Below are 15833 nucleotides of genomic sequence, written 5' to 3'. Positions count from 1 at the left end.
CCTCCTCTGTTGGTGAAGTGGCTGCCTGCCCGGCAGAGATGAAGGGGGGATCTCCCTGGGGCTGCTCTCAGCAGAGATGCGGTGGCAGGCTGCCTGAGCGGGATGGAGGTCCCCTGCGCTGGGGTTTTATAGCCAGCCTCGTCCCACTGGCACAACAAATTCCACAAGTGGGGACGAAGCAGAGGACTTAAAAGGATCACTCCCCCGTCAGTAGACACATGCCAGTTTAACACCTTCGTCTACTGCAAAGTTAATACAAGAAAGTTTAGGGGAGCTTCCAGATTCCTTCACGGGGAAGAAATGTCCATCCTTTTTTAATTCCCTGTAAACTTTTGCCCAGAAAATCCCTGAGTGATCAGTGTCTCATGTTCAGCCCAGGTCAGGGAGGAAACACATCTGCAGAATACATCGCTTTACCTACCACACCACATGATTCTTAAGGGAAGCGTCAATCTGTACTGCACGGGACTTGCTACCTAAAATAGCCAACGTCAATCAGGAGAATAATGCTTCAGCTGCAAGTTCATCTTTATGGCAGGCATTAGAAAAATCATTTAAAATCTTTTTTTGGGGGGTAGGTACCGCTTTGGTCTCTGAATATTTGTATCAAGTGTACGAATCAGGGCAGTGAATCACAGCAGTTGAATGGTTTATGGCCTTTTACACTGCCTCTGAATCACAGAAGGTGGAAGATGTACAGGCCTGGCATTTTAGAAAAATGTTCCATCACTCTTTATGGATTCCTATGAGTTTAATAATACTTGTGCTTAAAAGAAGGCGGCTTTATATAAAGGCAGATCACCTTTCAGTGAACATGAGAAACCACTCTGTTTTTCCACAACATGGATGAGGAATATTGGTATTTTGAATGCTATTAACAGCCACAATAGAGAGCTGCCTCTGGAGGGTGAAGCTGACCTGGAGGCTGGTGGGGGGGGCTGTTGGATATTTGCCTTGAAGTCAACCTTTAAACTTGAAGCTTACATCCTTTGCTTCCCTGGCCTTTGCTGGCATAAGATGCAGAAGTCTATTTTTAAAACCAATCCCAGGAGAAGTGAATTGAAAAAAACAAAATCTGATCAATAAAAGTGTGAAGGAGCACAGCACTTGAAGCAGATTCTCATCCTCTCCAGCAGTAACATGCCTGAGCATACATGCAAGTGTCTTCAGTATCAAAAGTCCTTCAGATTTTATATGTCTCTGTAAATGACTTAAAATTGGTCCAGTTTCATCCAATGTCCAGGCTGAATGGTGTGCCCTGAGAAAAAGCTGTCTGGAGGACGTAATGAACTTGTACAAAAGCACCTCTTTGTGGTTCATCCCTCATTAAAACAAGTGTCAGCCCAGGCAGCCTGTTTTGTACGCAGAGGATGGCAACAAATCTGCCTGAAAGAGCCCAACTAAACACTTCCATTACTGCCCATTTTGTCTTTATAACCTTTTAAGAAACTTGTCTCCTTAAACATGATAAAGCCTCCATTAGATGTTAAACCTTATTCAGCTGAATTGAGTTTTAAGGCTAAAATGGAAACACAGACTACAAACTAACAGTTTGTGCACGGCCCAAGGCAGTAAATTCTTTAATCTTTCCCTTTGTGTAGCATCTTTCCCTGAATGAATCAATATTTTCTGTTACACTCATTCCCAAGACACAAATAGCAGTGAAAAACATCCACTTAATTTGACAGCCTCAACTTCAACTCATGTCAAAAACTCCTGCTCTTGCAAATAAGAGGAGGGAAAGTATTTTTTTTTTTCTGAAATCTTTGTGCCTCTCTCAGTCCCTTAGGAAGGCTCCGTACACTGGGCTGTTCCCTCCGGACTGCCTCCCCATGTAAATGGCACGGTACTGACTCTCACGGGATGGGACAAACACAGGCACACGACGAACCACTTTGGAGGCTTGGGTCACAAACTGCATCTAAGCTGGCTGACAAAGTTTCCTTCCGATGTGCTCTGTAAGTGTAAGCTAACTCAGTTCCAGCAGTGAATTAGTTATGTTTATATAGTGACAGTCACCTGGATAAAACTGCAGTTCACGGATTTGTAACGGTTTCTCTCTCATGTCAGAAGACCTGATCCTGTAAACCTTTATCCATCCAGTTAGTCTTCACTCCAGAAAGTGGTCCTGCTGTGTAGTGAGGGCTCTTCAAAAAACCATGATAACCTGAAATGAAAATGCCTGATTGCCCCAGCAGCAACCGGCTCTCCTGGATCTGGACGTGATTTCTCCTGTAGCTGATGTCTAATCTACCAAGACTCTTCACTGTCCAATGTGTATTGGAAGGTGATTTATGGGCTTCACACATAAAATAAAATTATTGACCAAACGCAGTTGAAGCTCAGCTAAGAAGAAAACAGAGGATGTGGATTGTAGGCTTTTCACAGGAGAGTGATTATCTGGTCCAATTGGAGGATTTGCCATTCCCCCTTTGTCATGCAAACAAGAAAAAGTCAGGAATTTTATAATAGCTCTTTTTGTGTAATGTGTATTAGAACCTGCATGGCACATTCAAAATGTCAAACAAAGGATTTAAAGAGGCTGCAAGGGATGAAGTATGAGCAACTCGCAGTTTTAATAAAAGCCAGCACTTAGTGAAGAGAGAATCTCTGTATTTAAGCTTTTAATTTAGTTACAAACGGTTCTCTAAGACATTTGCTGGGCATATCTATGCAATAATTTCTAGTAAATAAATCCAATGGGTTCAAAGAGAAAGTGTGAAAGGCTTAGCCTAATTATGTAGCTATTACCCTGGGAAACAAGAATGTTTCAAACGTATTTGCAGTATGTCAGTGAGGACCTGAAGATTTAATTTTTCAAGATTTGAATTTTCATAGACATAACTATTTTGTATTACAGTTGGGTTCATATTAGAACAGCCCTTGCTTGACTGATGTGAAAGGCGATGATTTTTGTGTGCTCCAAGAAATGCCCTGATTTGTGCAACAGGCTTACCATACAGAGACCGGAGCACATCTCTACGTAGATTTTGGTCTATTTTTCCCCAAAGTCATGGTCTTTTGAATCTAGGAGTGTGGAAGTAAAAATAGGGGTTAAGATGCAGGTATAACTTGCCAAGTTCAAAAAGAATCCAAGTAGAAGTTCTTTTTCATTTTCTTTATCATTCTTAAGCACGTTGAGTTTTACGTAGCTAAACACTGCAGAATAGGCTGGTCAGGTGAAGTGCTGGGTTAGAGGTTTCAAAAGTGGAAGTAAACTGCAGGTGATCCACGAAGCCCATCTCGTGCTGCCTTGCCAACACACCCCAACAGCCACAAGCCAGTGCTTCAAATTTAATATTCCCACCAGTGTTTTTAAACCCAGGCTACACATCTTTAAGCAGGATTTCACAGGCATCTTTGGCTTCCTTCTAGACTGGCACAGCCTGTGCTGGTGGTGGGACCACTGTTCCTCCGCAGGGACCAGCCCTGTGTCAAACAAGTCTGGACAGTGAGTGTGGAGCTCATCATGGAAAGCTGCCCCGCTGCCAGCAGACAGCAACTGGATTTCTAAACAGTGATGGAGGCAAAAAGCATTTCCATCCCGCATCTCTCAGGCTGCACAGGACAAGAGTGAGGTGTCACTGAGAGCGGGAGACGGCGTTTGCCAGGCTTGTGGCTTAGCCTACTCTCGGCACAAGCAGGGCTGGGAGTGCAACACAGTACAACACTTGTCCTCCCCCAACCAGACAGGCAGCCCTGTCGTGTTGATGAGAGAGAAGAGCAATGTCTGCCTCACTCCGTCCACCCTGCATGGCTCCAGGGACAATGCAAAATGACTAGTGGCAATTCCTCAACGCGACTCCGTTATTCCACAGAGGCAAGACCTTTGAGAAATTCCTCTGGTGCAAAGAGCAAGTGAGGACACCACAGGGTTATTGTCACATTTGTTGGCTACTTTTGCTCCAAACACCACCAGCCACCAGCCTGGTCTAGAAATGCTCTGATTTGTACTATACTCATTCCCTGAAAATGGCATGCATCTGCTGAAAGATACTGGGAAACTATTTTGCCAGGGTGGTGGCTTTCCGTCCTCCTCTACCTCTAGAGACAGCTACTCTTTCATCAGGGTGCGAAGAGCTTGCTCAGCATAGAGAGCCAGAATGACAACACCCAGGACTTCTCTGGGGCCGGTATAGCTCACTGGAGTTTGCATGTGGGCTCCCCACGGCCTGAGCCTGCTCTGCAAGAATCTGGCATGGAAAATTTTCGTAAGATATGGCCCAATAAAACAAGGCATCCAGCTTTTATCTAGCTCCCAGGACCAGATTGAAAAGAGCAGAGCCACTTAATGCAGAGTGTTGATCTGCACTAAATCCCTTCTGCTGGTTCTGATTTGTTCCAAAAATTTTGCCACGTGAATTTCTTGTACCAAAAGGCTTTGTGTTCAATCAGGTATCGCCTGACTTACCTGTCCTCACATATGCCTTTCTACGCATTCCCTCCCAGTGAGCACAAAATCGTAAAATGGACTTTACATCTGTATTGTGAACTCTGGCTAATACGACTCTGGGAAATAGAACTTTGCATCCCATGTTAGAGCCGAACCTTGTTTATGCTGACCCGATAGCAGGCAGGTCTCACACCAAAGACACCGCAACCACAGCATCAGTCCCTGATGTTTACTCTGCCTGCCAGCAAATTTTGTGGTGCAAACAATCATCTGTTTGAGCTATACAGAAATTATCCAAAGCACAAGTATAGGCTGGGCAGAGAATGGATAGAGAGCAGCCCTGAGGAGAAGGACTTGCAGGTCCTGGTTGATGAGAAGCTCAACATGAGCTGGCAATGTGTGCTTACAACCCAGAAAGCCAACTGTATCCTGGGATGCATCAAAAGAAGCGTGGCCAGCAGGTCGAGGGAGGTGATTCTGCCCCTCTGCTCTGCTCTCGTAAGACTGCACTGGAGTACTGGTGGCGACGGTTTTCAACTCTGGGGCTCCCAAATTAAGAAGGACACGGAGCTATTGGAGTGGGTCCAGAGGAGGGTCATGAATATGGGCTGGAGCACCTCTGCTATGAAGACAGGCTGAGAGAGTTGGGATTGTTCAGCTTGGAGAAGAGAAGGCTCCAGGGACACCTTCTAGCAGCCTTCCAGTACCTAAAGGGGGCCTACAAGAAAGCTGGAGAGGGACTTTTTACAAGGGTGTGTAGCGATAGGACAAGGGGCAATGGCTTTAAACTGAAAGAGGGGAGATTTAGATTAGATATAAGGAAGAAATGTTTTACTCTGAGGGTGGTGAGGCACTGGAACAGGTTCCCCAAAGAAGTTGTGGCTGCCCCATCCCTGGAAGTGTTCAAGGCCAGGTTGGATGAGGCTATGGGCAAGCTGGTGTAGTGGAGGGTTTCCCTGCCCATGGCAGGGGGATTGGAACTAGATGATCTTTGAGGTCCCTTCCAACCCAAACCATTCTATGATTCTATGATTTAATCTAGGCAAGGACATGAGCCTGCTTTTCCTCATCACCAGTCTAGGGCAGACTGAGCTGGCCATCTCCAACGGAAATATCTTACAGATCACATGTCCTGTTGGGTTCCTTTCACAAACGCTGGTGGTGAAGCCTCAGGCAGCAATAGGGATAAGGTGCCCTTACGCATTTATCCTACAATATATCCAGTATAGTAAAAACTCCATTTTATTTGAGAGAGATATTGCAAACCTGATTTGATCTTCAGCTCCGTTCGTGTAACTTCTGATGCTGCGTATCTTAGATTGCATCAACTTAAGCACGCCTTCCATAGGCAGGCTTCTGCTTTTACTCATGGATTTGTTTTGGTCAGACGGCCAAGACAAAAGGCTGCCTGTTTGAAGAGGAATGGATAAAACGTCCAAAGTCCCCCCATGTCCTTGGTCAGCTGATGTCAGCTGCCTTGCTTGCAGGGTTTGTGTTGGCAGCATTTGCAAAGTGCCAGTGTTCTGGCAGAAAAGAGATCTCCAGGATATTTTTTTTTTTTTTTTACAGAGAAGCAAACACAACTGTTTAAATACAGCTTTTTCTGTCCCCTCAGCAGTCTCCTCCCCACTGCCCTAGTCTGTGCCTTGTTTGTAGCTGGGGAAGCAGGATTTGTGACTCTGACGGCTACAGAAAAGGCTGCTAGCAAAAACGCTGACATTTAGCAAATGCTGTTGAATCAGATAAATTAGCATACAGCCCTAAATTGCTTGCTTTACACCACAGTCCACTTCATTAAGGAATGTCCCCATTACTGAGAAATAGCTGTATTTTGTAGGAGCACCACTTAATTTTCTAATAAGACCCCATTTATCTGCCTAGTTAAAATGCTGCTTTATTTTTTTTTCTTCTCTTTGCAGCTGTGTGTTTACACTGTAAAAGTTTATCAGCTTTTTTTAAGAGTATGTTTTTCCTGCCTTAGTGATGCAAGTGTATCTGCATCAAGGCTCTGAGAGGCTGCACAGGCTCTCACTGTGAGTTGGGCTTTAACCAACACGCTCCAGTGAATGTCACCATGTAGGTAGGGTGCAATCCCATCAGGTGCTTGCCCCGGAGAATGTCCGTCCTGCAGAAGGGAACCTGAGCAAAATGTGGCAGCTGAAGGTTTTAAGGCACATGGTGCTGTCAAGAGAGATGGGCTTCATGTTGACTCAGCTTTCGGGCAAACGCCTCTATGGGCTTCTGAAAGTTTGGTGTATGTCCATTAATATGAGCCGGCAGTGTGCCCGGGTGGCCAAGAAGATCAACAGCATCGCATCCTGGCTTGTATCAGATATAGTGTGGCCAGCAGGACTAGGGAAGTGACCGTCCCCCTGTACTTGAGACTGATGAGGCCACGCTTTGAATGCTGTGTTCAGTTTTGGGCCCCTCAGTAGAAAAAAGACATTGAGATGCTGGAGCATGTCCAGAGAAAGGCAACGAAGCTGGTCAAGGGTCTAGAGCATAAGTCTTAAAAGGAGCAGCTGAGGGAACTGGGGTTCTTTAGCCTGGAGAAAAGGAGGTTCAGGAGAGACCTTATTGCTCTTCAGAACTACCTGAAAGGAGGTTGTAGTGAGGTGGGTGTTGGTCCTTTTTCCCAAGCAACAAACAACAGGACAAAGGTAAATGGTCTCAAGTTGCGCCAGAGGAGGTTTAGATTGGATGTTAGGAAAAATTTCTTCACCAAAAGGGTTGTCAAGCATTGGAACAGGCTGCCCAGGGAAGCAGTGGAGTCACCATCTCTGAAGGTATTTAGAAGACATGTAGATGTGGTGCTTAGGGACATAGTGTAGTGGTGAACTTGGCAGTGCTAGGTTAATGGTTGGACTCCATGATCTTCAACGTTTTTTCTAACCTAAACGATTCTATATCCCATACCCCTTACAGATTCTGTGCCACATTTGTGTAGCAAGTGGCCTTCCAACAACTGAGAAATGACCCTGTTTTCCTGTCATGCTAATACACTTGGAGTACTATTCATATTGCACCTGTGGCGGTGAGTGGTCTGGCTTAATTATGGATTGTATTTCCTCCAGTTAATTTTGACTCTAATAACTTTTGCTTCACTGAGCGGACTTTCCTCTTTTGCTAAGAAAAAGAGAAAACAAATAACTTTTTCTGAACTCAGATAGAGAAAGAATAACACTATATTCTAGCAGTTGTAATTTACTTCTATTACCAGGAGAAGCCGCAAAGGCAGAAAGATTATGAACTACAAGTTAATGAAAGTTGAATAATTTGCATCACTAACTTTGCTGGAAGATGTTTTTTTGTCTGCAGGCCAAAAATAAAGATGAAAGGCCAAGATGAGCGAGATCTAAAAGGAACCTCTTCTGTGAAGTACTGTGAGCTGTCATGCAAAACAGTAACTTGTTCGTGTAGTGCTAAAAAGAAACAGGGCTGTTCCTTGCACAGAAAATTACAAAAACAAGTGCAAGATTGCAGAAGACAAAACTAAGTCATAACATGTACAGAGATGGCAAGATAGAATCGATAAATACTTCAGACTTCTCTAACTGGATACATCAGATGGAGCCTGGAGTAACTGCCCAAAGGCTTCCATTAGTCTTCACTATTCACCAGTATTTAAAATTAACTTGGGCAGTACCTTAGCAAATATATTGATTGGCAAAATCACACCTGCAACCGCAGCAAAATGTGCTAAACTACTTAAATAGTTGTTTTCTGTCTGTAACATCTGCTGCTGAAGTGACTTTGGGGCTATTGCATGTCAGTAGGTTTTACACCATGGAACCTAGATGTATTCAGTTTCAAAATAATTACTTGCACATGGCTTTCTTCCTTCATGTTAACAGCACACTGGTGCCGTGATCAAAAGGATGATGAAGTGGAATTCTGAGCGGGTCCAGCAACAACACCAGACCTGCCTGCCTGAGCTCTGGGTCAGCTGGGCTGATACTGGGGGAGGATGTCTCAGAGGCTTCCGGGGGAGCCAGGAGATTCAAGAGGTACAAAACAATCTTCTTGGAAATGATGGTCTGGATCAGACTATAATCCCTCATCCCAATGCTTAATGTTCATTCTTTTTAAACAGAAAGAGTCAGGCTTAACTGGCTGTAAATGTTGCATTGAACTTTGCAGGCATCTTTTCTTTGTCTTCAGAGCTCTGCTGTCTCTGCTGAGAATGATCTTAAAGAGCTATGGAGTATTTGAAATGCATTTAAAAATATTTTACATCTGTTAATAAAATTTCAAATCATTAACATAAACTCATTTTTGAAAACCTAGTGAGCTGTTTATGCCGATTTATTATTTATCCTGTTCATTCTGTTCTCCTTCTGTCTAGATTGGGGGAACTGCATAACAGCAAATATCAATACAGGTCTCAAATTCTCTTTTGCCTTTAAACAATGCTGCAATGTTCAGAAAGGAGGGTGTGTGGATAGACTGCTTCCACTCAAGCAGTTGCTACAAAGCTGTTTTCACTTAAGTATTTATGTTATTGTTGTATTGCTTTTGTAACTTTTTTGTAACTTTTTTGGTATGTTATTACTTTTTAATGAAAAAGACTTTGGTAGGAAAGAACTGGAGAAAATACAGTTTCTTGTGTGTTTGACTCCAAAATGGAACACAAAGGGGTGTTTTACTTCATGGCACAGGTTAAATTATGTAATTTCCTGCCACGTACTCGTATCTATGTAAACAAGGGGTATGAAGTCTCAGATTTAACATGGCCCTTGTAAAGAGTAAAATAAAGCTGTGTGACCTGACTAGTTTTAATCCTTTTAGCATTCATACTACAGGACCCTGGGAGATGCATCGTGGTCATTTGATTTTAAAAGGGAATCTAGCCACACTTGGCCAGGTCACTTAAAGCGTGAAACACGAAACTTCAGTTGTTCTTTTTTGTTTTCTTACCTAGCCATTTGCTCCTTCAAAACCATTAATCCAGGAATGGCCAACACTGCCACATAGCAACCAAATGCATTTCTGAACCCCAGTTTTGGATTCGACGTGAGATGCTGCTGGAAATGCCATGCCTTTGATGTTGGTCTCTGTCAGCTTTCCAGGCTGAACAACTATACTGAAGAAACGGTGACCAAAATTTGGTTTATTTATGCAGCATGGCTGTTAGCTTCAGCAGTTGCCAGTACAGAATCCAGGGTCTTTTGACAAATCATACACGGGAAGATTTTCAAAGGCACAAAAAGGAATTCAGAGTCCATTTTTCATAGATTTGAGCAGAACTAGGGTGACTGGTACCTCTTCTCTGCTTTGAGTCTAAAACAGAGCAAGGAATATTTTACCTCTGTGACAGAAAACCAGAAATAAATTACTACAATCAGAGCAGAGATATAGATGACTTGGGAATTAACTGGAGAGACTTACTCAGTTTGACCAGATCTATTAGAACATCTCAAAGGCAGACTACAGGAAAATGGTGTTTTCAGTGAAATTCAGGCTCTGCAAATTCAATGGAAGGGATTCGAAAATCACACCGTGCAACAGACTTATAAGACCAGCTCTTAAAACTCTTTGGAGGCTGCACTGCTTGATTTGTTCTCAGTCTCTTGCCGTAGGAAAGCTTATCTTTGGACTTCAACCATGTTCCCAGGCTGGTAAACTGTTAAACACATGCTGTGCTAAATAAGAAAATGCTCCGATTCATAATGGAACATGAAAATATACTATTGCCTGGGCTTGCCTTGAAACCGATCCAGAAACCGCAGCAATTACAGAACCCAGTTGTCTTGTTTCCTAAGGAAAGTGGACTGGAACTGGTTTCTTAACACAATTTCACGTCTTCTGAGAAATGCTCTCACTGTGATAATTTGAATAGTAAGTTCAAGGTCTTACATTGACGTATGGAACCCTTCTAATCTTCGCAGGAACCACGAAGATGTAAAGGAACTACAATCAACCTGGCTTGCCGTTCCCCAGAGCAGTTGGCAATTTGGGGTCTTAAAACTCAGGTCTGCTCATGTCAGGGCTCCACATGTGGCAGTGCCAGCTCGCACCTACTCTCTCAGCTCTGTCCGTACAGTCCCAGGAACTGATCCAGACAGGGTGTGAAAGAAAATGTGCATCATGTTGTGAAGGCAGGAATAGTTTGCCTAGGTGCTCCCATGCAATATGGCCTCTTTCTTCTGCCCTGGAGTCCATCTCACCCCAGAAACTCCCACAAAGTGGCTGTGCCACTTTACAGGACCTGCTTTTAACTCTTTCCAAATTAATTCTGATCACTCGCTTCATTATAGTCTGGTATATAACCTGAATAGATAAACATCTGCTTTACTGAATCTGAGTATATAAACATCTGCTTTACTGAAACTGTACAGAATCTCTATAGCAAGGGAGAGCTGAAAAGATTTGGGCTCTCTTCCCAGTTCTGCCCCTGAGTCAGGTAATGACCTTGAGGAAATTGCCTTGGCCAAAATTTTCATGTCTGTATTTAAACACCAAAATAAATAACCTGATTTTCAAAGGCACCAGCCAACCACAGCTTCTATCAACAAAACCCTCATCACCAACGGACTCTAACAATTACCGTACATAAAGTAATCTTGGTAAAACAAAAGATATCCCTCTTGCCATCTGTTACTGCTGACTTACAGGGAAGAAAGTTTTCCATTGATCCATAGATCACCCATATGTTTAAGCTCATCTTGCAGTGACTACATTACTTTCCCTTTTTACACAGATCAGGTCACACTCTCACTCATGAGGCAATGTCAAACACGCCGAGTACAGCTGGAAGAGATGCAAGGGAATACCTTTATACCCTTTGCATACATTTGAAAGGAGAAAGATGGAACAGAAAGAAAAGAAAGTGATTCGGAGAAAATAAAATCATCACAGAAAAGGAAATATGAGAAAGGATGAATGGGAGGAGGAAAAAGCCTACTACAGAAAGAGGAATGAAAGAGTGGATAGGGAGGGATAAGGATGGGAAAGCCAGAAGGTATGGTGATAATATGCCCAACAGGTTATCACATGCTAAGGAATGGCCAGTATTTACGCAACTCTTCTGCTTCCCTAAAGTGGAGGTGCCAGAAAACGCCCAGTGAGGACCCACATGCCTGCAGCGTGCCTCGAGCGGCAGTCACGCTCTTGGAACTGGTCAGATGCTGCTGTACCCCACCATTTCCAGTCACGCTCTAAGTAAAGCCAGGCCCTGGGTGCAGGATCCTCCTTGCTGGAAAAAGCCACACTGGTCATGGCTGTTTGCCGTTTTGATAGCTCTTCACGGCTTCCCGCTTAAGCCACTTTGCATCCTGCCACCAATTCGCCCCGGACACTTGCGCCTTGCGTAGCTGGCACCTGACCCCCTGCTTAGGCTCACCAGGATCATCCTGCTGCCATCAGTGGCCCCCCGCGCTTGCCCGCTGCGGCGTGTATCTGCGAAGGAGCCAAGTCACTGCTGCGGTGGAAAATGTAACAGGGACCCTCTCGGCTCTTTGCGAGGCCAAAATCTGAATTTAACAGATCAAGGCTATTTCTAAAGGCTGAGAGACACAAATCTACAGAGATAACTCGGTGCAAGCTCCTAGGCAGAACACAGAAGCTAATAAAGTGGAACTCTTAGTTCTGCTGCTTCAGGTTTGCTTTGAGTTAACCTGAGATTAAAATAAAATCAAAGTTCTTCGAAATCCTCACAGTCTGCACTCTGGATTTTTTTCATCTGTAAATCCAGATGAAAAGGGGGAAGGGGGAATTCTTGCCCAAAGGAAAAAAGATTACTCATTTTAAAAGTACTTTAAAAATTATTTAATCCAGATTTCTATTCAGATATATTCTTATTTTTTAAAAATGCACTTATTTAAAGTATAACTACCTATATTAAGCCTTAAGCATTTGACACTTTAAAAATATTGTAAATCACATTTATAAATGTTCAAGGAGTGTGTTTGATGCTGACATTTTAAGCGAAGTCAAACCAGTGAACCAGGAAGGATCACCACCAAGGCCTTGGAACTCAGTTGCTAAGTCTAAAAGCTGGGGATCTCCCTGGGCTCTCTGCAGATAGAGAGTGGATAAATCAGATCAACCAGTTTAATGACTAGTTAGATCAAAGTGGCCAAACTGAGTAGTATTTGGAAAATAAAAAAAGGAAAAACTAGTTTTCCTCTTTTGATGTATTATAGAATCATAGAATCATAGATTGGTTTGGGTTGGAAAGGACCTCAAAAATCATCTAGTTCCAACCCTCCTGCCATGGGCAGGGACACCTTCCACTACACCAGGTTGCTCAAAGCCTCATCCAGCCTGGCCTTGAACACTTCCAGGGATGGGGCAGCCACAACTTCTTTGGGCAACCTGTTCTAGTGTTTCACCACCCTCAGAGTGAAAACTTCCTTCCTTGTATCTAATCAAAATCTCCCCTCTTTCAGTTTAAAGCCATTGCCCCTTGTCCTATCGCTACACACCCTTGTAAAAAGTCCCTCTCCAGCTTTCTTGTAGGCCCCCTTTAGGTACTGGAAGGCCAATAGAAGGTGTCCCTGGAGCCTTCTCTTCTCCAGGCTGAAAAATATTCTGATCAAAAACAGGATTTAAGAGGTTGGTTAACAAGAATTTACTTTCAATCCAAAGTTCCAGCAAACCCTGCTGACTTGACCCTCCAATGGTTTAGACTGCAAGATCTCCTGGAGCGTTTTGTGGCTCCTGCAGAAGTAATCACCCAGCTCTCTGCTCCAGGGAAAGCAGAACCTAAGGCAAGGATGCTAATGTCTGTCTAGGTCTCACCCCAGTACTGTTGCACCAAGAGTTACTATGTACAGTCAGGACAGCTATAGAGCACAGAGGCTCATGAGGACGCTAGAGTTCCTCGATAAAACTAATGTATGTTGTAACTGAGAACAGGAAAACATTACAAGCTATAAGTGGTTTGATACTTTACACCGGTGACAAATACACTTGCTCCCTGATTCAGCTAAATCCAATGGATCATGTGGCCAGGTGCTGTCCTCTGCAGTGGGAGTGACCAGATTGTGACAGATGGTGTCTCCATCTCCCTCTCTTGCTCAGGGAGCCGCCTTAATAATAGTTAGTGCTATGCCACCTATGCATTAACTCTGTTCAGCTTCTATACACACAGGGTTAACGCACGGATAGGCATTAAGATAATATGTACATTCAGAAAACAATGAAGTCATCCATGTTTCAGGTCACCTTGTCCTAGTTTTGTGTCAAAGTGTGTCACAGCAAGAGCGGTTGCATTTCGACAAGCAAATAATAAACCTGAAAATCCTATTAGCAAAAGATCCTCCACAGCTGCAACTATCCACAAAACAAAGGTTTAAAACCTCACACTGTGCACAGGCGAGTGATGAGGAAGTCCATGCGTCACCCCCTCGTAAGACATAGGCCTGCCCTAGCCCAGGCAGGGCTACGGCAAGGTTTGGCAGCTGTCGCGGCCGGGTTCGGCAGTGTTTATAGCTGGGGTACCGGTACGGAAGCCTAGGAGCACTCACAGAGATCCCCCTTTAGACATAACCAGGATGATCAAAACCAACGAGCTCAGTACACGAAGTAGGGACAACAAGTCACCATTTCCTAAATCAAGTTTAAATGCAAAATACGCTTACTCTTCTCTATTTTACATTTCCCCATAGTTTTCAGTACTGTTATTTTAGATTGCAGTTACTTGTGCATTTTAATAAAATTCCAGTTTTCATCCAAATTTAACTTGAAGAAGACCATGAGAAAAACTAATCATGCTAAAGCATCAATACCAATGCCACATTCACCGTTTCCTGCCTGACACAAAATGTAAAATAAAAGAAAAGCAAATTTCTGTCATATCGCTAGATATATTTGGTGAAATATTTTGTATAACAGTCAATTCTCTTGATTAATAGAAATACTTTCCAACTTTAATGCAAGGCTGTTTCTACCTCGAAAATCAACATATTATCTACGAATGAGAAGCAGCACTACAAAAACAATTAATAAGTATAGAGAGAAACCAAGTGTAAATTGTTAATTTAAAACAACACTTGCTGCTTATTCGTGCTATGATTAGGGTTCATTTAAATCTGTCTATCTGTCCAGATTTTTCTATTTGTTTGTTTTTATTATACACATATTAATGCTCAGGCCTTTCAAAGGAAGACTCCATAATGCCCACACTAAGTCCTTTGGTATATTGAGGCTTGTAAACAGATTGCTAGATGAAGGCAAAGATTAAAAGATAGCAAAAGGCTGCCAGGCTGGAAGCCTGAATTAAATCCATTAAGATATATTTGAATAGGCAGATAAGTAAGGAACAGCAAGCTGGGCTGGTGAGTTTCTTCAGAGAGAAGAAACCACGGCGAGAGTTGCCATGCATGGTAAAGCATCAGGCCACCTGCTACTCACGTCCAGAGACTCTTGATGTCCTGTTGTGATTTCACCCATCAAGGGAAGTCCTGCTGTGATAAATCAAACTAAAGTGACAGTGGAGCTCTTCAGCCATAAGGTCATTTAATAAAGTAAGGGAAGAGTCACACATGTAAGTGTAAATACCCCGCACACTTGTTCAACTTGGTGCTAAAGAGCTGTTGAAATGGATATGGAACATGCAAAATACAAGGAAGATTGAAGAATTTTAAATTCTGTTGACCTGCTCTCTAGGTCCTGAGGCTGGATTCCCATCTGCTCTAGCAACATAATTAAACGTTTGCTAACTAATGACAGTATGTGGCTTTTGTCACCAAAAGAACAGACAGTGGTAAACAAAACCCTATTTACAAGAGGTAGGGAGGAGGGAAATGTGACTCTGCTGTTGAAATTAGAGATAAACAAAATCACACCACTTAGCTAAAGAGCCTGTCTAGACAGAGGAAGGAAAAAAAACCCCAACAAATGACAAAAGCTTGATGTTATTCTTGTGAGAAAGAGAGGGAAAAATGATTTTGTAGTTGGGCAAAAGTCTTCAAAACAAAGAATGTCAAGACTACAATGTCGAGATCACTCAATATCACCTATTTTATGCTACAGAGTAAGACAGTCTAGCCAGAGCAAGGCCACCTTAATTTTGAAAAATAAGGCAAGAATGAAACGTAGAAACAGCTTAAGAAATCAATGAGAAAATCAACCAAATGGATTTAGGTCCTAGAAGTCTAAGAGCTGCCAGCATACACTGAGGCTTTACCTACATCTGCTGCAGCTACATCAGTAAAATTTAATTCAAAAGAAAGCAATTATAACTGTTCTGCTTTGAATTCCTGTTTTGAAATAAACTATCCACAGGAAGAGTTATTTCAGAAAAGATAGAATGGAATAATTACTCTGCTACACTCATGCCAAACAACTTTCCCACCAACACAGCCCTAAGTAGAAGAGAGTGTGCTTTAAAGCTAAAATATTTAACATAATTCAACAATGGTGGAATTTCTTTATTCCAGCAGTGAATCTGAACCACTCTGTTTTGAGCTGAGAACTTTTATGCCGTTTTCTAACT

Source organism: Tauraco erythrolophus, chromosome 2 (assembly GCF_009769465.1).
Source record: "Tauraco erythrolophus isolate bTauEry1 chromosome 2, bTauEry1.pri, whole genome shotgun sequence".
NCBI classification, from domain to species: Eukaryota; Metazoa; Chordata; class Aves; order Musophagiformes; family Musophagidae; genus Tauraco; species Tauraco erythrolophus.
Note: the sequence above shows the minus strand (reverse complement) of the source record.